The following is a 25,992-nucleotide window of genomic DNA, read 5'->3' on the forward strand; positions in this document are numbered from 1 at the left end:
GGTGGTAAAATTTTGATCACAAATTTGGAAAAAGCTCAGAAACTTGCCAAGCAATTCGAGAGTTCCCATAATTTCAGTTTGGGTCTTACTAGTCCTATTGAAAATCAGGTTGCTCGGGATTATCTGAATATTTTCTCTTGGGAAAATATTTTTGATGATTCCTGGGGGACTGATTTGGAAGAAGTAAGGTCTATTACTAAAAAGTTTCATAATATGAAAGCTCTAGGTGATGATGGAATTTTCTATATCCTCACAAAAAAACTCCCAGAGAGTATTTTGGCTTTCTTGGTAAAATTATTTAACAGATGTTTCCATTTGGCATACTTTCCTGATAAATGGAAAAATGCAAAAGTTGTTTCAATTTTGAAGCCGGATAAAAATCCAGCTGAAGCTTCTAGCTACCGTCCGATAAGTTTGCTTTCTTCAATAGGAAACTTTTTGAAAAGATAATTTTAAATAGAATGATGCTTCACATCAATACGAACTCAACTTTTGCAGACGAGCAGTTTGGATTTCGCCATGGGCATTCAACTACTCATCAACTCTTAAGAGTTACCAATTTAATTCGTTCAAACAAATCTGAAGGCTTCTCATCTGGAGTTGCTCTTCTAGACATAGAAAAAGCATTCGACGGTGTTTGGCATGAAGGTTTGATTGCTAAATTGAAAAAGTTTAATTTTCCACTTTATATTATGAAATTAGTTCATAATTATTTAACTGACAGAACTGTGCAAGGTAGATTATCAAAATTCCAAATCTGAACGACTACCTGTTAGAGCAGGAGTTCCTCAGGGTAGCATTCTTGGGCCTATATTGTATAACATTTTCACTTCGGACCTCCCTGATTTACCTCAGGGTTGCCACAAATCTTTGTTCGCTGATGACACAGGCATCTCCGCTAAAGTAAGAAGTCTTCGTGTTATTTGCAGCAGACTTCAGAAAAGTTTAGATATTTTCTCTTCTTATTTACAAAAATGGAAAATTTCTCCCAACGCTTCCGAAACTAAACTTATAATATTTCCACATACGCCTAGAGCTTCCGGAGTTCAAAATTTCCTGGTCAAACCAAGTGAAATATCTTGGATTAGTACTTGACCAAAAATTAACTTTTAAAAATCACATTGAGGGCATTCAAGCCAAATGTAACATGTTTCTATCCTCCTATAAACAGGAAATCCAAACTTTCCCTGACGAATAAACTTCTAATATTAAAACAAGTTTTTAGACCGGCCATGCTTTACGCTGTGTTAATATGGTCTAGTTGTTGCACTACCAGGAAAAAAGCACTTCAAAGGATTCAGAACAAAGTTCTGATGATGATTTTGAAGTTGTATTCTTGGTACAGTACTACCGAGGTACATAGAATTTCGAATGTTGAGACTTTAGAACAAATGTCCAACAAAATAATTAATAATCAAGAAAATTGTTTTTCAATATGTTTGGCAAACATGTAACACAAACTATATAAAAGTTATATGCGATATCAAGGGAAATGTCATAAGCTACAATATGGAACCAATGTTTCTAATTCGAAAAAAAAAGCCAGAGAGTAAATAAAATCATTATATTCTACTATCAAAGTTACCCGCATTATCAAAGATACCCCGTCTTACGGTTGACATTTTACTCAAAATATATAATTTTGCAATATTTTCCACGGACGTAAATTGAGGAAGGTGAAATTCAAGAGTAACTCACAAACCTAACCAATTAAGTGCAATAACTATTTTCCTGATAATACAATACCCAAAATGTTCGAATTTAATGTTCAGACATTTAGGTTTATTGCAAGGCTGTAATTTGTGGATTTTATGATTTAGAGAATTTAATCGCATTAATCACTCCCCTTTTCCAAAATAAACCAACTACTGGAAACATACTGCACCTTCCAGAGCAGCACTGCAATCAGCCATCGTAAAGATTTCATCTGCAGAATTAATTACCAGCTTAAACCACAGTATCATAAAAAAACCGGACGCAGAACCGCAGAAAATCGCTCGAAGGAATTCAATATTTACGAGCTCCGACTATGGCTGCTTTTGCTACTGCTGGCGCCATATCTTTTTTCGCCTCACGCTGCTGCTGTTGGCCCCCCGTTAGCCCATTAAGGAAAACGAGAAAAAAAAAACATAGCAAGCCCTCCGAAAAACCATTTCTTATCCGGATGCTACCAGCATCAGCACACACACATACACACAAACCCATCGACACCGACACACGAGATGTGTGACTCTCCTCGGTGGAATTCCAAAACCCGAAAAGTTTCCTATCAGATCTTTTGCATTAACACCTCGATTTCTGTGCAGCATTGCAACTCGGAAGAGCACACGGCACGGCTCGCATCCAGGGCATCCCGTAGCACTCCAAAGGCAGGACGGAACCAATGTTTGCCATAGTAGTAAGCTGCATTTCAGCTGAAGGTAGTTGGATACCTTTGGTCTAGCCAGCATCCGGATGTTGATTGTGGGCTGGGTTATAGATTGTAAAATTGAACGCGAACGGAACACCGTTTCGGATTTGTTCTCACCACAAATCGCTGTTTATTTGTTGGTTGGACTTTTAAGCCGATTTTATGGGTTTTGAGAGGAAAAGGTGTACGATTTAGGATTTTCTGAATGAGCAGTCGAGTGTTTTATGTAGATTGAACATGAATGATAGGCTCGTCAGAACCATGATGGATGGTCTCTGCCACTTTGTGTAACTATCGGATAAATAAATTCATTCGTTGTCCAATGAATGTCACTAGTTAGATAGGTGTTAAGGTCCCCCTAAACTGGCGCGTTTTTTACGCCGCGGCAGCGGTAGCGAATAAATCGCGTTTACCACGGTAGTGAAATTCGCGTGGGTATCCACACCGGAGCGGCAGTTTTTTCGTAGTGTCGTAGCGATCGTGAGCAATGGATTCGTCGTCGGATGAAGAAGAGGCGCTTTTGTTAGTTTCATTACAAGCAGTGAAAAATGCGTCGAAGTATTTTGGCAATTTGCTTCATTTCAGTGATATTTGTTTACAGTTTTGTTAGATATTACAGATTTCTCACCACTGGTGATCAGGGAAGTTCATGAAATTTTAAAGAAAGTTTGTCAATCTTTAGAAAAAATTACAAAAGTTAACTTCCCCTGGAATGCATATCATCAGAAAAAATGCAGATATTCGGGAAATTTCATAAACAGAACACCAGGGAAAATCGCATAACTTCAGATAAATTTGAAAAACTTCAGGAAAATTCTTAGATCATCAAAAACTTTGTAGAATTTCAAAGAGGTTTACAGAACTTAAGAAATGTTGATCGATCATCAGAGAAATTTGCAAAACATAAGGGAAGATCACAGAACTTCAGTTTTTCAGAAGATTGAAAAACATATTTTCCGAAGAATTTGTGAAAGTTCAAGGAAGTTCATAGAATATCAAGGAATTTCGTAGAACTTCAGGGAAATATGAAGAACTTCATACCTGTGGCGTGCTGAGCTGTTAAATAATTCCAGAAGAATGATCATACTGGAGTCTTGGGTGTTTAAGATAATTTCTGAGCATGGTGGTATCTTTTTAGATTTTTTTCGAAGAATTTTGAACTCTCGGACAGTCTATTAAGTTCGCTCTTAGTATTCTCCCGATATTTCAGATAAATTATCTCAGGAATTTTTTTTTAATTCGGCTAAATGCTTCTCCGTAACTCACCTTTGAATTTATTTGTCATACTCCTAAAAGATTCAATCGAATTATTCTCAAAACTGAGTTTATTTCTAGAATCGCTTTGGATTTTCTCCTTTCCTTGGAATTCAACATACAGTTTCTAAATGTTCCTTATAAATAAATGTAGTTCAACTGACATATTCCTTAGATTTAGCATAGCACATGCAATTGTACAAATTGTGGGTGGTCAACTATCCTCACAAATACATTAGATTTCTCCTCCGGAAGCTTATATGAAGGGCAGTGAGTTTATAGCAGTTTACCGATCTTTGTACAAATTGAGCGAATTCTGAGTAAAACAAGGTATTTTGTAGAAGTTCTTGGAACTACATAGAAGCTCTGCTAGAATTTGGAGAATGTCGGAGGAATTCAAGGAGTTTTGTAGATGGGATTATTGTAGAAATTTTAATGATAGTCTGAGAACTTGATCAAACTTCAGGGAGCAGTAAATTAAATTTACAATGTCTGAATCTTTGCCATTTTTTTTATCACCTGAAAATCACTTTCGGTACAAAACCGCGTTTCTTCGGCGGAAAAAACGCTGCAGACAGCGAATCGAAAGCGAACGCAAAAGAAACGCTGCAAAAACGCCCGAACCGGCAACTTGCCACGTTGGCTTGAGCGCTTCGAATTTTCCGCCGCGAATTATTCGCTGCCGCCGCGTTAAAAACGTGCCAGTTTGGGGGGACCTTTAATGTGTTTGAAGTGGCTTGAAATAAGCTGAAATGTGTAGGGTCAATCGTAAAATAACAACTTAAGAGTGCCTTTATGCAGGTCTCCAGCCAGTGATTGTTTGATCTACACATACCAAGTATTGACTTCGAAATTCACTGTGATAACAAGAGCAAAATGAGACATACTTTAGGATAATGGATGCAGTCTCACTATCTGAAGTCTTCTTAACAGCGCTGAAGTGAGCAGATCCTTTCTTAAACACTTTTAAAATCTTCAAAGTTCACTGAACCTATCTGTGGTTCACCAAACCTGTTCGAAGTTGTTATTTTAATTAGCTCTCTGATTATCTCAGAATTTATCTGAGAAGTTCATGGTGCTTCATAGAAATTCAGTGCACTCCACGGAAGTCATGTAAATTTTAGATCGCTTAGAATTTCAAAGAAGATCAGTGGACTTCAAATAAATTCAGCCAAATTTAAACTTAAGAAACTTTATTGTAGTCCAAAGAATATCAGAAAGAATCAAGAAACACCTCAGAGAAGTTTGCGAGAACTTCAGAGAGATTAAGGACCTCAGAAAACCTCTTCGGAGTTGTTTGAAGGAATCTTTAGAGATTTTCAAATCAACTATACACCGTTCGAAAAATCCATATAAATTTTCAACTGCGGCCAAATGAACATTTTTGCTCAAATTGCAACAACAAGGGTCTACTTCAATTACTTTGTATTAAAAAACGTGGAAAAGTTGATCGAAAAGCGAAAAGACCATCCTAACAAGCTTTTTTCGACCACTATGACTAAGGTCCCAGTCTGGGACTTCGAGCTAGCAGTCTCAAAGTTACCAGGAATGGCTAATGGACCAACAACTAGAACACTTATCTTTGTTTTTTTTTTAACAAACGTTAACATCCATCAACAGAATATTTCGTGATGTAATTTTAACGTTCACAAGTTGACTAACTAAAAGAACAGTGAACAATTTTCCAACATACTACAATCATTGAATCTTCAAATTGGGTTGCAGTAAATTACATAATTCAATGGCGTCTGGCATCGATATCTGATCTCTACATGTCGTTCCCTTTACGAAAATACCCATTTTGTGGTATTTTCCACTTTTTATTGAACCGATGGCCGTCATCTTTGATTCCAAAATGGCGACTTGAATCGATTTCCGGCCTCTAAATACGTCGTTCCTTTTCCGAAAATACCCATATTGTAGGGAATTTGATAGTTTTTCTTGAATCGATGATCGCCATCTTGGATTTTAAAATGGCGACCGAAACCGATTTCCAGTCTCTCTACACGTCATCCCTATTCCATTTCGTGTCCTCACATTGCACAGCAACTTCTTATATGGACAAGCTTTCCATACATAACATATTACGGTAGTTCATGTGCCCGTAATGTGGGTAGATCACCTTTTCGTGATACGTTACGGGATGTAAAATCTACCACCGATTCCTAGTCTTGACTACAACTTCAAACTAGGGGAACAGGATTTTTCAGCAATCAAAGGAACACATCTTATTTAGTCCTTGTTACTTGTTATGCTTTGTTGATAGTGAAAAGTCCTCAGGTTTTCTGGACCGAGGATGATCTTGAAACAAGGAAAAAATGAATAAGTTAGTCTTCACCTATGTCATTCCTAATCTTCTATTCTTTGTTCCCTATCTTGAAGTGGTTAAGACTAGGGTTCTGATGCATGGTCATCATCGGTGTTATAGCTTTTATTTTGTTGCTAAAGAATCCAATTTTGACTGACAAAGCGGCGCGCCTTTGGAGGGTGTTACAAATCCGAAAGGTATAAATAGCGGGACCTTTCAATTAGAATCGATTCCTTGCGATGAAGGCGAGAATGACAACTGTATCAAAACCGAATACTTCATCATTTCTAAATAGTGATGGAGTAATACGACATGCACTAAACTAAGGACACGGGATACACTACAATAGATCAAATTACTGGTCGTAGTAGAGGAGAAAAAAAAAGTTCATGTGCATACTAGCACCGCGTAATGAGAGATTAAACAATATGACCACTCCGAATGGACATGATCACCTGAACAACTGTTGCCAGGATCACGAAATATTCTATGTGGGACCTAAGATCTATATATTGTAGCGCCCGTCATAAGTAACATAAAAGTGAAGCGCCTCTAGCGGCGTAGTTCTCAATTACACCACGAGAAATTCACGAAATAAGCAGTTGTTTACGTTTCGACATCGGTCCTTATGAACGCTCAGTGTCGCTATCACGAAAATTGTATTTTGACAGATCGATGGCCTACTATACCAGTTATACCACAACAACAACACCATGAAGGGGTAATCTTTTAGTCAGTTAATTAGTATGAAAATCCTCATATGTTATGTACTGTGGTTCACCAAAGCTTCACAGCTTCTTATTTTAATTAGCTCTCTGATTATCTCAGAATTTATCTGAGAAGTTCATGGTGCTTCATAGAAATTCAGTGCACTCTATGGAAGTCATGTAAATTTTAGATAGTTCTGGAGAACTTCGAGTTAAGGGCGTAATTGCTTTTGTAAACAAACACATCAAACACCGATTTCTCGCGAATTAAAGCTCATTTAAAAAAAAACTAACAACACAAACAGGTAGAGGAATGATTCCTCTATCATTTGGTAGAGTTTGTTTGCGAGATTGAGCTTTTATTCGTATGCAATCGGCGATTGACGTGTTTGTTTACAAAATCAATTACGCCCAAATCTCAAAGTTCTCCGGAGTTTAGAATTTCAAAGAAGATCAGTGGACTTCAAATAAATTCAGCCAAATTTAAAGTCAAGAAACTTAATTGTAGCCCAGGGAATATCAGAAAGGCTCAAGGCTCAGAGAATTTTGGGAGAACATCAGAGAGGTTAAGGACCTCAGCAAGCCTCTCCGAAGATGTTTGAAGGAATTTTTAGAAATGTTCAAATCAACTATAGTGTAGTTTGAGATTCTTCAAAGAAGTTTAGGTAATCTTAACTTCAACTGAAATACACCGCGTTACGATCTGTGTGGAGGGCCATGCAGTACCACTCCAAAATGTTTAGTATTGTGGCAATACTCTACATGTCAAAGATTGCCCGAAGTACAAGCGGCAAGAGGGAACCCAACTAACAATTTTAGCTGCAGATTAGCTTACACAGCCAAAAATTGGCTTATACAGCTAATTTTTGCCTGTATAAGCTAATCTGCAGCTAAAATTGTTTGTTGGGAATAGCTTGAAGCTCTCTCACAGCATTCCATTGCATAAATTCTGCAAGCCACCCCAAAAAATAACAACCCCTTTTACTTTTGGCGTAGGACTACGTCTTTGATTTCTATATGGGGGTACACTTTATGAAAACCGAAAATGGAACATGTAACAAATTAAGAAAGATTTTGAACGTTAATAACTCAGCTGCCCCTGGTCCAATTTCAATAATTTTATCACCAATCGATCAGAAATATGGCTACGCATCGAATGTTGATTTTCAACAAGAAACTTTTGAAAAACTGGTAAATGTCCAGCATTGTCCAAAAGCGTCGAATTAACTAACAAATTCACCCATTACCTACATGCATATGCTGCTTCCCCAGCACAGTCGTCAGAGAGTAGTAAGTAGACGAAACAAGTCGAAGTGGCATTCGCCTCCAATCCTCGGGCGCGTGTGAATAGGGAGGATGGAATTGCGTAATACTTTGCACACTCATCGCCAAACTACTCATAATGGGAGGAGTCTTGTTAGCTTTTATACCACTTGGTTGCACATCATTCTGCTCTAATCTAAAAAGATATAAAGCAGCGCTGCTGTCTGGTATTAGCTCATTTTCACTTCGGACGGCGTGGTCAGCAATAGCAGCAGTAGGAAGGTGGTTAGTCCACTTTTCTATAACCCAACAAGCAACAATTGACTGGTCGTGGTAAAGGAGACGCCAATCGTCATCGCAAATCCTTCGAGATAACCACCATCCGTCGTCTGGCTCGCCGTGGCGGTGTCTGATGTATCTCCGGTCTGATCTACGAGGTGTGCTGAAGGTGTTCCTGGGAAATGGATCCGTGATGCTGTCACCTAAACTAAACACGCCAATCGTAAGTGGCCATGGATGTCCTCTTCAATAAAACGGCCCTTTTCAGGGCCATCAAGCTTACATCAGTAAAGAGTTGGAATAATATTTATCTGTGCTTGTTTGTCCATATTCAGAACCACAAGCCTCCAACGACCACACAAACTTGGAAGCAGGAGGCAAGTGATTTTGATTGATTCTCTTAATCAACTTTCTCTTTGAAAAAGATTACTACAAATTTGGTACGCCTACAATTCAAAAACGGAAAGAGTTGAGATAATAGATAATTGATCAATTAAAAGAACTAAATGCTCTTCACATTTATTCCGTCCATTAGCGGTCCTACGTCAAGCTTCCGTTCGTGCCCCTAGGCAAAGACCTTTCTACTTTTTGCCAGACAATGATGTCTTTAAAGGCGAGGAAGCGATCCAGAAAAAAAATGTCGTTCAACAGCCTTGGAAGACCTCTCATCAATGGCCGAATCTGGATGATGGATGGTTATTTTTTAATTCTTTCATCAATTTTTTTATATAACGCGGTTTAAGAGCCAAAGAATCTCAAAAGTTTTCGGAGAAAAGGACTACGCCAAAAACCAGCTTCAGCACATCGTAAAGGTTTAGCGGACAATGACATCCATGGTTGCCATTAAGTAGGTTGCTGTCCTGAGCAAAGTTGATTAGGAAGACAACATCTATATGCTGTATCTTGAGAACCTGCTCAAATAGAATGTTGCAAGTTTCGGCAAAGTTGACCAGAAAATCAAGGTCTACCGGATGAGGTATGATTATTTTTTGAATTCTCTCACTACGCGGCGCTAGCTTCCTGTACAAGTTGTTTCTTGAGATCTTGACCATCTAGTAAGATACTGTCGTTGGCAAATTTTTCAGGAGGTCAAAGCCATCCGGATGTTGAGAAGTTCTGAATTCTCTCACAATGTGGCGCTGATTTATATGTTGACTTCCGATTTGACAAATAGCTTCATATTCCTTTTAGATACGGGCAACAAGAATCGAAGCTAGAAATAGATGTCAAACGTCATTTTGGAATCCAAGATGGCAACTTCCGGTTCATAAAAAACTGTCCAATACCCAACAATATGGATATTCTTGGAATGGGGAGTCGTGAACAGGTTGGAAATCGATGATCAATGTCATTTGAATTCTAAAATGGCGTCTTCCGGTTTGCGAAAAGTTGTCAACTACCCTATAATATGGGTATTTTTGAAATGAAGAAGGCATGTAGATGCCATTTTGAAATGAGAAAATGGTTTCTGCAATAACAAAACCATGAAATCCTCCATAAACCTTGGAAAAATGCTCTTTTACTGCGAAGTTATGAGGTCGTGAAGGTTTTATACAAAAAATATGCATTCTGAAAAGACTTGCTTCTACGCTGTAGTCAATTGCAAAAATTGCCATTACATTTGTTGTTTGAAACAAATCCAATGTTATGAATGTTAGAAATTTGTTTTGCGGGAAGTCAGATTTACAGTCCTGCCGTGTTTTTTTAGTTAGCGGAGCGATGGGCTAGCTTCTAAAATAACCTTCTAAAATAACCTTCTAAAGTAAGCTTCTAAAATAAGCTTCTAAAATAACCTTCTAAAATAAGCTTCTAAAATAAGCTTCTAAAATAAGCTTTCAAATAAGCTTCTAGAATAAGCTTCTAAAATCAGCTACAAAAATAAGCTTCTTAAATAAACTTCTTAAGAAGATTATATTAAAGATTATAGTAGAAGCTTCTTATAAAGATTCAGAGGCGTCGCGTGCCTCATTTGTTTACCTGTGCACCAAACTTTGTTCGTTATAGTTTACCACCACATATTAGTTATTGTTTTTTTTTTTCAATGCTCCATGAATGCGAAGGACATATTCTCTATTACTATATTAATCACTACCGTAAAATTTGAAGGACCCATCATCTTGTGTAAACAAAACTTGTGTGGCCCTTTTCGCGTTAACCGAAGTAGGAGGAATGGCAAAACTTTACTAATTCTCGTTAACAAGGAAGTCGAAGAGTTATTTTTCGACTGAAGCGTAATAAAGAATATCCGTCAAACACTTCCGAAAAAATTTTTTGATACAAAACAGTGTCAATATCTAGAGAAAATTCATGAAGTCCCCTGGGTAGCAAACTTGAATTAATCAACTCTTTATTCATCAGAACAATACTATCATAATGGACCATGGAAGCTCTCCTCAACCGGCGCAACCATCGGAGAGTTTTGATTGAGAGATTTACAACTGACAAGAGAGAAAGAGCGAGCTTTTGCGCTCTCTTTCTCCATTACTCTCTTTGCCTGCAAACATATGTCCAAGTGCACAGTGAGAAATGCACACTTTAGGCACCCATACATCACAAATGTTCTTCTAATTTAAACTCACACATTCATACCGGTCTGCAAGTATGTTACACGTCCAAAGCGTACCAAACTTCTGTTTCCGTGTTGCTCACAAACTTGGCACCATCCACCCAAAAAAAGCTCGCTTTTAGGTGCACTATTTAACGAGTTTTGTCATGGTTGTGTTATCGACATGCTTAGAAATCAATGCATTAGGGATTAGGCAGACCATCCGAACTGAATTTAATCCTTTTTGAAGCAAACCAAGGTCAAAGATTCAATTAAGCAACACTATAAATTAGTGTATTCATGGTCACTTGTGGTCTGGAGTAAAGAATTACAGCTATAATTTTTTTTTATTGATTTATTTGATAAGGCTCAAACGAATTAACTTTACAGAGCCAAGGATTCTTGGTCACTATACAATACATCTTAAAACTATAGTCAAAAGGTACAACACAATAAACACTTTGTCTTCCGCTATCCAAAAAGCCTCCTCCATCAGAACTGGAGCCGCTTCCAGTGGTTTCATTATATGACAGTTACGCCAACGAGGGTCAGAGCGCTTCCATTGCAGCAATGGATGCAGAACGTGGTCAGCACTCACACACTCAGCACTAAACGGTTGTTTGCAAAGTCGACGACGCATCGACCGAAAGAACTGCTGATGAAGAACAATGAGGAGGACCACACCAACAGCTATAATGTGGCCATAAAATCTATTAAAATCTAAACGATTTTTTTTTAATTATTCACACCTGTGTCGTGCACAGGTTGCACATGTGGACGCGGCGCCACTGAAAAGATTCCAAAAGAAGCTTATTTTGGAAGGTCATTCTAGACGCTTGCCAGTTGCTCCGCTCCTATACTTTACTATAAAAAAATACGGGCATGACAGTAAATATGAGTAGTTACGTAATAAGAATCATGTTGCACGGTTTAACACTCCGAACACGATGCCGGTAAAATGTGTAACGGCAAAGTTAAAATGTTTGAAAAATCATAGCTCAGCCAGCTATTGGCGAATTTCAAATCTATTAACGCCATTTGAAACTGCATACTTTAAAGTTTTATTCGGTATCAATAGATTAAATAATCTATGGATAAACTCCTGAGCAATGATATTTCATACATTGCCAATCACCGTTGCACATTTTACCGGAGGCATCGTGTTCGGAGTGTTAAGGAGCTAAATGCGTTCGTTTTAATATTGGTTTTGGTTCGTGTGCGGTTTTAGAGCGAATTGTAAACAAACTCGGTCGCTGTCCCAGACAAAAATCCAACATGACTGAATCATGAATTTGACACATTAGAACACCTATATGTAGTCACCTTGATTGGCGTTTGATTGCGGAACAGAGACCGAAGTTAAATAAAGGAATTATTACGAAGAAGAAGTGCTGAAAAGTTCGTCACGATTCTTTTTGTTTAAAAGAAGTTGTAAAGCAAACCCCACACGTATCAATATATTGACGCGAAGGGGAAATATTGACAATAATATTGATGATGTGAATTCAGAAATATTGTCAATCTCGATGTATTGACGTCAATATAGAATGTATTGACAATACGATTATTGTCAATAGAAGCAATCGTCTAGGGTCCACTTAAGGGAAATGCTCCTATAGTTGTGTACGGAGTCTCCATAAGCCATGGTAAAAACGCCGAAACCTTTTGCACGGGTGGCAGTTTTGCCTACAAACACACCACCAAGAGCATTGAGTTTTACGCTCCGTACCCGTGCTCGATAGAAAACACCAAAAGCAGCAAACAAGGCACCGGTACCGGTGCCCGTGCATAATTTTAAGCACCAAAGCCGAGTGTTTCTGACATCGGCAAACACCGCAGCCGAGTGTTTTCGATTTCGGAAAACACGCTTGCTGCTCGTAGGAATTTTCTTTGGGCGACTTAAGAAAGATTATCGTCTTACACAAGGTAGCGCCTTTAGCATTTTCCATTTGATTTGAGCTTATAAACGAGTGGTCAAACCATTGGTCTCATAATGGTAGTCCATGGTTCGATTCTAGTCAGTCCGCATTATGTATCAATTGTGAATTGTTGGACAATTGTCAACATTATTTTCATAAGGTAAATCTATGAAATTCATTTCGATTTGTTTTGGCTAAAACGAATTACGCAATTTTATGAATCTTATAAGCTCAAGGGATCATCTACCAGGATTATTAAAAATACACAAATCACCCAAGCGTGGATTTGCGTGGAAGAGCGTGTTGCTGTTGCCGTCCACCCACTGGTATTTTTTGGCTTTATATTAACTAATTTAGCTGATTGTTTTAATGCGATTAGAGTCAATCTAATAATGATAACTTATATCCAACAACAACAAAACAGTTACCATGGGTGATATGGACCCAGTAGAAGCTAGAATGCGAACCTTCTTGAGCGCGTTGTTTTTATTTAGGGTAAAACAGCCCAAAATGCACCCCGCGCAAAACGCTCGATGCGATGAGGTTCTTACAAAGTACGAAGGATGCATCCTCATGGACGACGAAACGTACGTGAACATGGATTATGGGCAGCTTCCCGGACAATAAAGTTCTATATAGCCACTGGTCGAGGTGATGTCCCTAGCAACTTCAAATTCGTTTTTGCCGATAAATTTGCAATAATGTCATCATCAGATTATGACAATCGACTCACTGATTGTGGAAATGGACATCCCTTTAACATGAATTAAATGTCGAAAGGAATAATAATAACCGCAGAACGTCTTCCTAATGCTAAAAATAGAGTTTCATTTGCTTTATTTTCTCTTCAACCTTCAAGCTTTCAAAATGACGTCACCTTTTTGTTGCTTTGAATCATAACCATATTAGGGTGGTTCAAAATATCGATTTTCATCCACCCCACTTGATCGATTCTTAATCAGGTCCTGATCATTCTTCCAAAAATTTGAGCTCATTTGGTTGCCATCTAATACTAATCCAATCCAATAATCTATGGGAATTACGGTGGGAAAAGTGGAATTTTGTTCCCAGCACGATGAACATTTTTCCATAATGATTTACGGGGGTAAGCTATCTAGACGACTTTGACCACTTTTTGATTGAACAGCAAGATAATCCGTTATTGATTAATTTGGAAGCCGATAAGTTTCTGATATTATCAATAAGCTGCTTTCAGGGCAACACTGCATCTTGCACTAATACATAGTAGCCTGGATTTTTTGTTCAATTCTTATCGGCAAATACACCAATCCTGATGAGTGTGGGCGTCTTAGTGGAATACCTGTATAAAGAGAGATAGAAGGATTAGTAATTTCCATTTAATTCCACCACCTTATTGACAGATACGCATTTAATCGTCTAAAATGTGCAGACTTCTTCAGTGTCTTGTGCTAATACTCAACTGTTAGTACAATACACTGAAGAAGTCTGCACATTGTAGACGATTAAACGCCTATCTGTCAAGGATGATTAAATAAGGTAGTGGAATTAAATGGAAATTACTAATCCTTCTCTCTCTCTATCGCTCTTTATAAGTACACCAATGTTGCCTGCTGAGCAGTTGATGGAGCTTGTCAGAAGAATATCATCTTCCTAATGAATTTATAACTAATGATCCTCACGATGAATAAACTTCAAAAAACCATTGCAGTATGAGGTCGCAGCAAAATAAGCTCCAATTTTAAAAGAATTACCAGGATCTGATTTAGAATCGATTGAGCAGGGTGGAGCAAAATCCATATTGTGAACCACCCTAATACAAATACCTTTATCAAATGTTACATTTACCTGTTTTCCGAGTAATGAATACCTTCTCAAACCATTCCATCCGGTCGACTGTGGCAAACGGACTGTTTATTTGTACCATACACTGTATGTTGTATGTTTCTTTCGCAGCTACCACCGTGTTTGCTTGGAGAGGCACGATATTCGCACCGACTACGGTGCCCACGCGATGGCACTGGGAAACATCAAACACTTCCACATTCGTTGACATTATTATCCTCTTTCAAAGGTGTATAGTGTATGAAGTAGGTTGGTAGATCTTCCGCATCTCTTTGCATTTCATTTCAGTTTTGTATTTCTTTTTTCTTTGGCTGTTTGAGTGTACAATTTTATTTTTTTTAAGTCGTTAAAAGGACCTATGGGATGTAGGTATCAACAACGTCGTTTGTCATGTGATAGTCGTACCGTTACACAGGAGGATCGTATTTATTTTTGCTCTGTCCTGGCCCGGTTCGCGTGCTGAGCTGTTGCTGCACGCCTGTACAAATGATTCGTTTATTTAAGTAATAATTTTATGTACAAATATTTAGAGAAACAAGCGGAGAAGCAAGATTGCATACATTATATGGAAGAGGGAAAATATCCACACGCTAGCACTACCTGGTGGAACGACAACGATAAGAGTCTCATGCAAAGGGCTGCAAACTAAGGAAACTGTATAGAGTTTTATATATTTAAAAAAAAAAATGGAAAACACATTTGCCGAACAACTTTGTATCATATGCATTAAATCGAACACTATACATTTCCATAAAAGTAATCATCGAAAATGGAGGTGCATGGCATTCGATTGGAATTTTACATTATTCGTTAGAGCAACTGCAGCATTTCAGAATGTTTAGGTCAAAGAGCAAACCGAAGCTACCCGACTGACTGGGTGACCGAGACATTGATTGTGATGGAGCTTTCCAGCTTGGCATGAAGAATCCCAATCGAAGCAAAGTTCAAGCGTTTCGTCCCTTCAAACAATGTGTACGAGAAAACGAGCGGGTGGGTGTGCTTCTGATGTGTGCGGTCGATGTAAGCGTGCAACAAGAACTGGAACAAGAAACTACACTTCTTCTAGTTTTTGGAACGACCATGCTACTACAATATGCTAGACATGCAAATTTCTTGTAACGGATTTTCCTTTTTTTTTTGCTGCGTTGGTGCTGGCTGTCTGGGGTCGGGGAGAAAGCTTGGCTGTTTTTGAGTCGTGTGCAGCAGTAGCAGCAGCTATAGACCCTTCGGAACCCATGAAGCGGGAGGACTTTGTTTGCTTCAAGTTTAATGAAGGTTCTCCTCTGCTGAGTTGCTGGCATACACTTGGCAATTTGGCATGGCGTGGCTTAACAGTCGGTTGGTTTAACTTTTCGTACACAATGTGAAGCGTAAACTAACTCATGCCAAGAAGATGATCATCACGAGATGGTTGTTCCCACGACGGACGGATGGACGGACGGGCCAACCCAAGTGGGTCACGATGGGAATTTAATCTTTTCTATGCGGAGTTGAACGGTTAGAGTGACTGTGAGTTGGTTCGTTACTTTCGCTATGTGTACGCATGAAAAATGTGGATTAATTTTTAGTTGGATCAAAGTTTCGTGGATAGTTTTTGTTTTGTTTTGGCGAGTTTGTAATCCTCGTTGAAGATGATTACTCTTTTAAATACTTTGATAAGTTGGGACGGATTTCAAAGTCGGTGTTTGTTACTTTTAGCTGCGTCTTTACCAACTGACCTAAGGGAGGCCACAAAGTTCTCCTCACAAATTCCTAGGATTTCTCTTAGAAATTTGTTTGAACTCTGTTGGAATTCCATTGATAATTAGCTATAAGGTATTAATGGTAATCTTCCTTAACATACCACTATTAATTCTTCAAAAAAATCCCATGTAATTGTTGATTTCTTATCTCCCAGAATCACCTTGAAATTATCCTTAAAATATCCATAAATTTCTGTTTTGAATCACCTTAGAGTTCTACACTGAATTATTATGGTATAGCCCTCCATCTCTATTAAATTTTCGCAGGATTTGTAAGGAATTAACCTCAACACTGCTTTACAGTTTCATTAAAATTTCGGTTGAATCCTATTCAAGGTTACTTTGGAATTCTACAGAGATCTTCCTTGGTATTCTCCTTAGCAGTGTTGGGAAAATATCAAAAAATCAAATCTCACCAATGCCTAAGATCATGCTTGTTATTCGTAGACAAATATCAGCAAGCAAGCAACTGTGGATGATATTACATGCTGTGATATCGTAGTTACGAATATCAAGCTAACAAAAACTTACCAGCAGCGTTGCCAGGTCATTTCAGCAGAGCTGTGGCACCATCAACGAGCTTGAAACAGGCGGGAGAACGGGAGGCAAGCTACAGACCGGCCAAACAGCCTGCATGCCGCATCGAACGACAACAGCCAACGATGCGTGAACTTTGCAGCCTCTCGGGGTATGGTAGTTCGAAGTACCTTTTTCCCCCGCAAGGATATCCACAAAGCCACCTGGATATCACCTGACCAACACACAGAAAACCACATCGATCACGTTCTAATCGACGGGAAATACTTCTCCGACATTATCAACGTCCGCACGTACCGCAGAGCGAACAAAGATTCGGACCACTACCTAGTTGCAGTATACATGCGCTCAAAACTCTCGACGGTGCATAACACTCGTCGAAGTCGAACGCCGCGACCCAACATTGAGCAACTACGGGACGCCGGAGTTACCCAGGACTACGCGCAGCAGCTGGAAGTTGCACTACCCACGGAAGAGCAGCTTGGCGCAGCTCCTCTTGAAGATGGATGGAGGGATATCCGTTCCGCCATAGGTAGTACTGCTGAAGCGGCACTGTTAGTAGGGGAGAACAATGCAGAAGAATGTAGAGCGATACAGACAAAACTCGGTTTTCCGAAGGAAGAAGCGTCAGAAGGAAGACCGAGATCGTGAGGTGATGGAAAATCTGTACCGCGTACACGACACACGGAAGCTCTATGAGAAGCTAAATAGTTCGCGCAAAGGCTACGTGCCGCAAGCCGATATGTGCAAGGACTTGGATGGTAAAACTTCTCACGAACGAGTGTGAGGTGATTGAGAGGTGGAAGCAGTACTATGACGAGAATCTCAACGGTGAAGCAGCAGAAAACGAAGGTGCCACGGCAACAGACCTTGGAGCACGTGCAGAAGGCGACAGGCTACCGGCCGCTGATCTTCAAGAAGTTGAGAAGGAAATCGGTCAGCTGAAGAAAAACAAAGCAACTGATGTAGAGCAACTACCAAGTGAGCTATTAAAATACAGTGACTAGAGCGCTGCCCTGGGTAGATTTGGGAGGAGGAGATATTACCGGAGGAGTGGATGGAAGGTGTCGTATGCCCAATCTACAAAAAGGGAGACAAGTTGGATTGCTGCAACTACCGCGCGATCACACTGCTGAGTGCCGCCAACAAAGTACTCTCCCAAATTCTATGCCGCCGCCTGTCACCATTTGCAAGAGAGTTCGTGGGGCAATACCAGACGGGACTCATGGGTGCCCGCGCTACTACGGACCAAATTTTCGCGATTCGGCAGGTTCTGCAGAAATGCCGCGAATACAACGTGCCCACACATCATTTGTTCATCGATTTCAAATCTGCATACGACACAATCGATCGAGATCAGCTATGGCAGATTATGCACGAGTACGGATTTCCGGATAAACTGACACGATTGTTCAAGGCGACACTCTCAAGTTTCTTTGAATCGCGATAGAAGGTGTGATCAGAAGAGCTGGTGTAGACACAAGTGGCACGATCTTCAGGAAGTCCATCCAGCTTCTTGGCTTCGCCGATGACATCGACATCATGGCACGGAACTTTGAGACGTGGAAACGAGGTGGAAACGTACATCAGACTGAATGCTGAAGCTAGGCGGATTGAACTTACCATCAACGCATCGAAGACGAAATACATGAGAGGAAGAGGTTCTAGAGAAGGCAATGTTAGCCTCCCACACCGAGTTCAGATTGACGGTGACGAAATCGAGGTGTTCGATGAGCTCGTGTATTTGGGCTCACTGGTGACCGCCGTAAATGATACCAGTAGAGAAATTCAAAGACGCATTATGGCAGGGAATCGTGCCTACTTTGGACTCCGGAGGACGCTCCGGTCGAATAAAATTTCTTTTTCTCGAGTGAGTGAACTCAAATTCATCGGTGCACTCGTCCATTGCAAAAATTGAGCGACTACGGACGACGACCCAGTGAAAATATAGTCGCTATATTCATAGTCTGGCGGATAGAATTTCGATCTATAAAAAAGCGGAACCAATTCAATATATTGTAGACCAACAATTGAAAAGGTCCTATCAACTTTTATAAACCAAACGTCGATTATTCTTTCCTCGACGGAAATTACCGGCATCATCGGATAGGGGAATCTTTCCTCAACCCAAAGATAGTGTTAGTTTGCGTAGGCGAGCCTTGAATCACGAGAAAACGGTTTCCGAAGTTTTGTTCGAAATAGCTGATGTGCTCTTTCCTGTTGTTGGTCGTGATTTGTTCGATTGGTTCCGCTATTTGACAGCTCAATTGGCTCCCGAGATTCTATCCGCTAGACTATGAATATAGCGACTATAAGTGAAAATGGTTCTCGAAAGCGACCCAACAGGAACAAGAAGAAGAGGTGCGCATCAGGAACAAAAAAAGAGAAGACGACCTGCGGACCCTTCGCACGCTACACTGAACAAAAATACATGCCGAATATCAAATGACTCGTCATTCAAAGTGCTCTGTAATGCTATCGGTTCGTTTTCGAATGACAACAGAAGCAACCGACACAGATTACTTATATAAAATGCGAATCATCCTGCTTGCAGATGATATTGGTTTTGATATATGCCTTCATGATAGATATTTGTATGCACACCATAGCCAGAGAACTTCATCTCAAACGCAACAGATAAATAGATCAAAACACCCTATAACGAAAATCATTCATTTTTCGTGAGGGTGTGTGATAAGAAGTAGAACTACAAAGTTAAATGTTGTTAGTCCTCATGCTAGTCAGACATATTGTTGACAACTTTCTTTAATTTGTGTATTACCTGATTATATCCTCGATTATATCCAAACAGGTAAGTAATAAACAAATTTGCAACGCGTTATTATAAAAGATCTATAGCCTTCATTTATTCCCATACAGAACGATCAAAAAAGAAAGTGTTTTCACTTAAAATACCAGGAAAAGTTACAAAAGTTTGAAAAGCACCAGCGATGCGGCTTCCCACATTAATTTATTTTATTTTCTCAGAGCACGAAACAACAGGAAGACATATACCGACCTTGCCAATCAATATCCTGATGGACGTCAATGTGGAACAGATCCAGCAGGTGGAGAACGAACTACAACGAGTGCTGAAACGGCAGCGTAACAAATAGTGGATTCGTGCCAACAAGGAACAGTATTCTCTGGCACAGGTATCCCGTGGGCACGAGGACAACTCCGAGACAACACGCTTGCATCACCTGACCCTGGTGCAACCATAAACCATTATGCAGCTCACCTACAACATGGTGCATGCCAAGGACTCGGGAACCATTCGGGTCGGTTCAAATTCCAACATGAACCCGTAGGACTTAAGCATATTGAGCAATATTGTTCTTAAGTGTAATTGTTTATTGTTTAAGGAAAATAAAGCTTCTTTATAAATGTTTCTACCATTCAGTAATCATTTTAGCTGGGAAAAAATTCAACATCATATGAATTATGTAAATTTTGAGGTAAATTTCGTTCAGTTTTATGCGTATTTTCATTAATATAACTGATGAATTTTCATTTGGTTTTCAGATAGCGAACATTTTAAAATTTTATTCTAGTATTCCAAAATCAGGATGTCACGCATATGAAAAACATGGTATCAGGTGTAAGAAAGAGCAAAAGATAATCATCCGAATATCGAATGATTAGTGTTATAGGGCTCCATCGAATCAATAATCATACAATATTTGGCGGAGGTTTTCGTTCAGTGTACGAGGCTGGCAAAGTGTGGCCATGGATCAAGTAGAGTGGAGACGACTTCTTCGGACAGCAGAAGACAACATGGCCTTAGCCTGATTGGTAAGGTAAGTATAAAGGCAAAGGTAAATCACAAATCACATAAAGGTAAAGGGGTAGGTTCTTAGTTTGTCGAAAATTAGCCGTCAAATATCCATTTGTATAGCAAGAAGCAGATACGAAATACGAAAAACACGATAATAGTAAATCGACAAACAACATCCATTGTTCTCCCTAAACTACACAACAAATCAATTAAAGCACACTCGTTCCAAAGTCGTTCGCTCTGAGCACCGAACATTGGATAATTATCCGGAAATGCAAAACTCCATCATGAAGTTTCTTGGGAGCTTCGGTCCGGATCGTTCAGACAACTAAAGCGAATTATTATTACCCCATTAAAGAAATATGAAGCATCTTATTCCTCCCCGGCAGCAGCAAACATGTAATGGCGCTGCACGGCAGTTGAGTCTTACTCATATTTTAGTTCCGTTTACACAAATTGGCAAAAACGTAGGTCACTCATAGACTGAGTAAATTTTTACTCAAATCTGAGTAGCCGTCACTCAAATGTTAGTAACATTTACTCAGTCTATGAGTGACCTACGTTTTTGAGAATTTGAGTAAATGGAACCCAAATATGAGTTAGATTCAATGGCCGTGTAGTTGGATAAGAAAGCGTGTTCCAACTCCCCCTCCCGCCCGCTCCGGGGAGGAGATTCTTTTGTGATCTGCCTGAAGTCTGAACCAGAACTCGCTTCCAACGGGAACATAAAATACGAACCACCGCACGATTCCTGCGCGCTGGATGTTTGCCCAAGGATAATGGACTGAATACAATGGAATTATCCAATTGAGGAAAAGTATAATGGAATAGTTTTTCACCGCGGTCGGCCGGCTGGCGGTGTGGTGGCGCGATTCAGCCAGAGCGTAGCACCATGACAACGGCGCAATTCTCGTTCGTTGTTGCAAGTGGCCGACTGCAATGGCTGCACTGGCTGGGAGGCAAGATGATATCACAATTACCGCTGGGAGATTTTACGGGAGGTTGATTTATCGTTATTTATGAGATATAAATGTATGAAAAGGAGGATTTTTCTCTCATTCTCGGTTTAAAAATTGATCGTATTACGGTATTTCGAAGTTGTTGGAACAATTAAACGGATTGCAATTATTGTTTCGTAGAGCAGATCTTTTATGCTCAACTGTAACAGTGGTCGGTCTTTGTTAAGATTCACTGCATTTCCAGAGTATTTTCAAAGATTTAAAAGGATTGTCAAATGGCTATTCATTCATTCCTCCAGCCAATTATAAATCTCAGCCAAACTTTCTCCATCGATCAAATAGATAGCTCCTTTTTCAACTCAACTTCATTTCGTACAGCGATAAAAAAGCACCCTTAAAGCAATTATGTACTATCCTACAGATCAACAACAAGCAACGTGCTAAAAACGAACTGAAAATATAATCAAACCGAATGGGATTTCAACGATTTAATCACTGCCATCATGCAAAAATATGGTTTTCCTCCGCCAGGTTTTAGGAGCGTAATTCTTACTCTCAACTAAACCGACCATCGTTTCTAATTGATATAAATTCTGATAAACAAGCGAAACACTTGGTCGCCTAGTCATAAATTGTAATGGTCTGAGCCTGAAAAAGGAAGCAACATTCTACTGGTCCAAAATACGAATGTAAGGGGAAAGAAGCATTCGGCTCCAGTAGAAAAGACATTAACGCACGAAAAACACAAAAAAAAAACGGAAAGAACAAAGTTTCGGAGGAAAGAAACGGGGAACAAACAGCCTATAAAAGTGTGTTTAGTACATGATAAGAGACCCCAGCAAAAATTAGAAAGAATGAGGAAAAACGCAAAAGTTTTCTCGCTTTCCCCGGGGGTTGGTCGGGTGACAGTCAGTGTGTGCGCCAACTTACTTACGGTGTGGCCGGATCGGAGCGGTTCGGTTGCGAGGTGGGAAGTTCCTGCTTTGGCAGAACACTTGAACACATTGCACTGGAAGGGAAGGGAGATTGTTTGCCAAACAACCTTCGTCTGCCAGCGGAAGACGGTGGAGAAGGGAAGGAAAACAACAACATGCAGAATTTGACGTTCGCAAACAATCGGTTGGAATGTTTTCCGGCTGCCACACTGATGTGGTTGCAAAAAGAAGGGGAAGTTGGGCTTTTCGTTGATAATTGGACGGGAAATGATTCAACTTGTTATTCACATACACATTCTCTAAAACACACCCATTCACACGCTTGAATATTGTCCATGATTACTGCTTCATTGTAATTCGATCCAACTGAAAAGATTCCGATTTACTGCAAAACCCTAAATCCACTTAACTTCAAATAGACCAACATGAAAGCATTGCCGCATTTTCCCATTCCGGAATTGTAACAATCCCACTCCCACTCCCAGCCCACCCCAAAAAGCTGCCACCGAAAACGGGTGACAAACCGAGCAAGGGAAAACCAAAACTAATCACCGAGCTATAACCTATTACTGTGCCAAACTACATAATTACACTGTTTGTGGCAGTTCCCGCTTCCTACTATACCTCGTCCTCAAACGAACCTCAACAGGAACCACCTCCTATGGTGGCGCTCTTTGTTCTGTTACTTTATTCATTTTCCTGCACTTACTTCTTCCAAGGAAAACTCCCTAACCTTCGCCATTTGTTGGCATGGTTTTACCTCCATTCGGTGGTGTTACGCTTTGTTATTTGTTTCACTAACTTGTGCTTCTTGGCAACTAGGATCAGAGATATGTCTGAATTTGTTTTATCCTTTCACTTACTGACTGTCGGCAGTAGTAAATAGTGAGTGAGTACGTGTGACCAAGCTCATTACCATAGTGGTGGTTCATTTTGGCACAAGTGTCTTACAGCATTCGTACATTCACTGTGGGCAAAAGAGGGTAAAAACTACCCAAAATTCAATATCTCTAAAGGAAGCTTAATTCCTGCCATGGGCAATCACTTTTCAGAGGGAAAAAGTCTGGGAAGGTGATTGTACGTTGTTTCATGCGCCGCTGGGCCTTAGAAATATGGGATTTGGTCAACCCCTATTTCCCCTATATTTTGGAGAAAGTAAGGGGCAAGTCAGCTGTACTCAGAGCAAATAGTTTCGCAGCGAGTAGATTTAAGCAACTCATAATTACTCAAAACTGATCAAAGTAGTCTCGCTTTGTTCAGCATGTACAAACCTTCAATGAAAAGTCGAAAAAGACGTCATCTACCTACCCGAGATTTCAGTGCCAACATTTCAAAGGGGCGTAATTGCTTTTGTAAACAATGGCTTTAGCTATCGATTTCTCGCATCTTAAAGCTATATGGAGTCATATGATCACAAAAGACTGCCAGCTGAAACATAGACACAGCTGGTTGGCGTAGCCTGGGCAATGTTGTCAATCCGACAATAGCAGCGTGAGGAGATGCGACGCGAACACTGGCGCGGTAACCATAGCACGGTGATAGAGGAAATGCTTCGCCAACCCGAGCGTCTGTTCACCATGGAGGTGTGGCTCAAACAGCGTCTGACTGGCATCCAGCGGCTGAATAAGAAATGCTCTTCCCCGGAAGCTACACCTAAGATGGCAGCCCCATCACGGCGGATAGGAGACCTTAGGCCAACCACCTACTGTCTCTGAAATCTTTACAATTGTTACAGAAACCAACAGAGAAATACATCGAACTGGTATAACGACAACGACTTTTAGCGCAAAACAACGGACACGAATTGGATCATGGAATGTATTGACATTAGCCCAGCAGGGTAAACTGGCACAACTCGCCAACGAGGCGTGACGCATGAAGCTAGAAATCCTGGGACTGAGTTAAGTTCGTTGGCCAAACTTTGGAGAACACAAACTGCCGTCGGGACAGGTACTACTATACTCTGGTATTCGAGGTGAAAACGCTCCCCGCCATTAGCGTCCAGGCAAGTGCTACGCTCATCAAGTGGGAGCCTGTTAATGAGAGGATAATCGTTGCCAGATTTAGAACACGGGTTCGTAACCTAACCATAATCCAATGTTATGCGCCAACCGATGCTGCCGAGCTACAGGACAAGGAGAATTTTTACGTGAGCGTGTCATGGGACGCCATGGTCTCGGTGAAATGAGCGAGAACGGTGAGCTGTTTGCAGAATTTTGTGGCAATAACGACATGGTGATCGGAGGCTCGCTCTTCCCCCATCGGCCAGTGCACAAAGTCACGTGGGTTTCCCGTGATGGACATACCGAAAATCAGATCGACCACATCTGCATTAGCCGAAAATAGAGACGGAGCCTTCTTGATGTCCGGAATAAACGCAGCGCCGACATCGCGTCTGACCATCACCTTCTAATCGGCGAAATCCGCCACTTAACAGCTGAAATGCTGGTTTAAGCACTTCGAACAACTTCTTCAAGTTTCGACGACCAACCAGCCAAAATCTCGGCATGATCCGCCTAGGGTGCGGCGCATTACTCGCGTCAATTCCGAGGCCCCATCACTGCAGGAGATTGAAGCAGCTATCCGAAGCATGAAATCCAACAAGGCTCCAGGGGTCGATCGCATATCAGCGGAGATGCTCAAAGCTGACCCCATGCTATCCGCACAAATGTTGCATCAACTATTCTGTAATATCTGGGACACCGCGACTTTTCCGGCCGACTGGATGCAGGGCATCTTAGTGAAGGTCCCAAAGAAGGGGGATCTGACTGTGTGCGACAATTGGCGAGGCATCATGTTACTGTGTATTGTTCTCAAAGTTCTATGCAAAGTTATCCTGAATCGGATACAGGAGAAGATCGACGCGACTCTCCGACGGCAGCAGGCAGGATTCCGTGCCGGAAGATCTTGTGTGGACCATATTGTCACGCTCCGCATCATCCTGAAGCAGGTCAATGAATTCCAAGAATCCCTTTATTTGGTATTCATTGACTACGAAAAAGCTTTCGACCGTCTCAATCACGAGAATCTGTGGGGCGCCCTGAGACGCAAGGGAGTCCCGGATAAAATCGTCAACCTCATCGAAGCGCAGTATGAGGCTTTCACGTGCAGAGGTCTGCATAACGGAGCCTTGTCCGACCCTATCCGGGTAGTCGCTGGTGTGAGACAAGGATGTATACTATCACCGCTACTGTTTCTCATCGTAATCGACGAGATTATGGTAGGTGCAATTGACCGTGTACCGAACCGTGGGCTGCTTTGGCAGCCTATCACCATGGAGCATCTCAACGACTTCGATTTGGCTGATGATGTTGCCCTACTAGCACAACGGCGCTCTTATATGCAGAGTAAGCTCAATGACCTAGCCGAACGCTCCTCTGTGGCGGGTCTCACCATCAACGTCAACAAGATCAAATCGTTGGATATCAACACGGGCAACCCTTCCAACTTTACGGTAGCGGGGCAATCAGTGGAGAAGGTAGAACGTTTCTAATATCATGCCAGCCAAATAGCGTCGGACGGCGGGACCAAG

At 40.6% G+C, this 25,992-nt stretch overlaps 2 protein-coding genes across 12 annotated transcripts in view; one reads left to right on the plus strand and one right to left on the minus strand.

Moving 5' to 3' along the window:
* The window catches only part of Hipk (Homeodomain interacting protein kinase), a 479,478-nt gene extending 460,691 nt beyond the window's left edge, over positions 1-18,787 (plus strand). Inside the window, exon 11 of the transcript XR_010517744.1 lies at positions 18,729-18,787. The gene's annotated coding sequence lies outside the window, so the exon portion shown is untranslated. The remainder of the gene's footprint in view (positions 1-18,728) is intronic.
* Positions 1-25,992, minus strand: part of Glut1 (Glucose transporter 1) — a 317,829-nt gene that overhangs the window by 103,397 nt on the left and 188,440 nt on the right. The window lies entirely within an intron of this gene.

The sequence above is a fragment of the Ochlerotatus camptorhynchus genome, unplaced genomic scaffold (assembly GCF_037179485.1).
Source record: "Ochlerotatus camptorhynchus isolate MF236.1 unplaced genomic scaffold, CSIRO-AGI_Acam_v1.1 ptg000213l, whole genome shotgun sequence".
NCBI lineage: Eukaryota > Metazoa > Arthropoda > Insecta > Diptera > Culicidae > Ochlerotatus > Ochlerotatus camptorhynchus.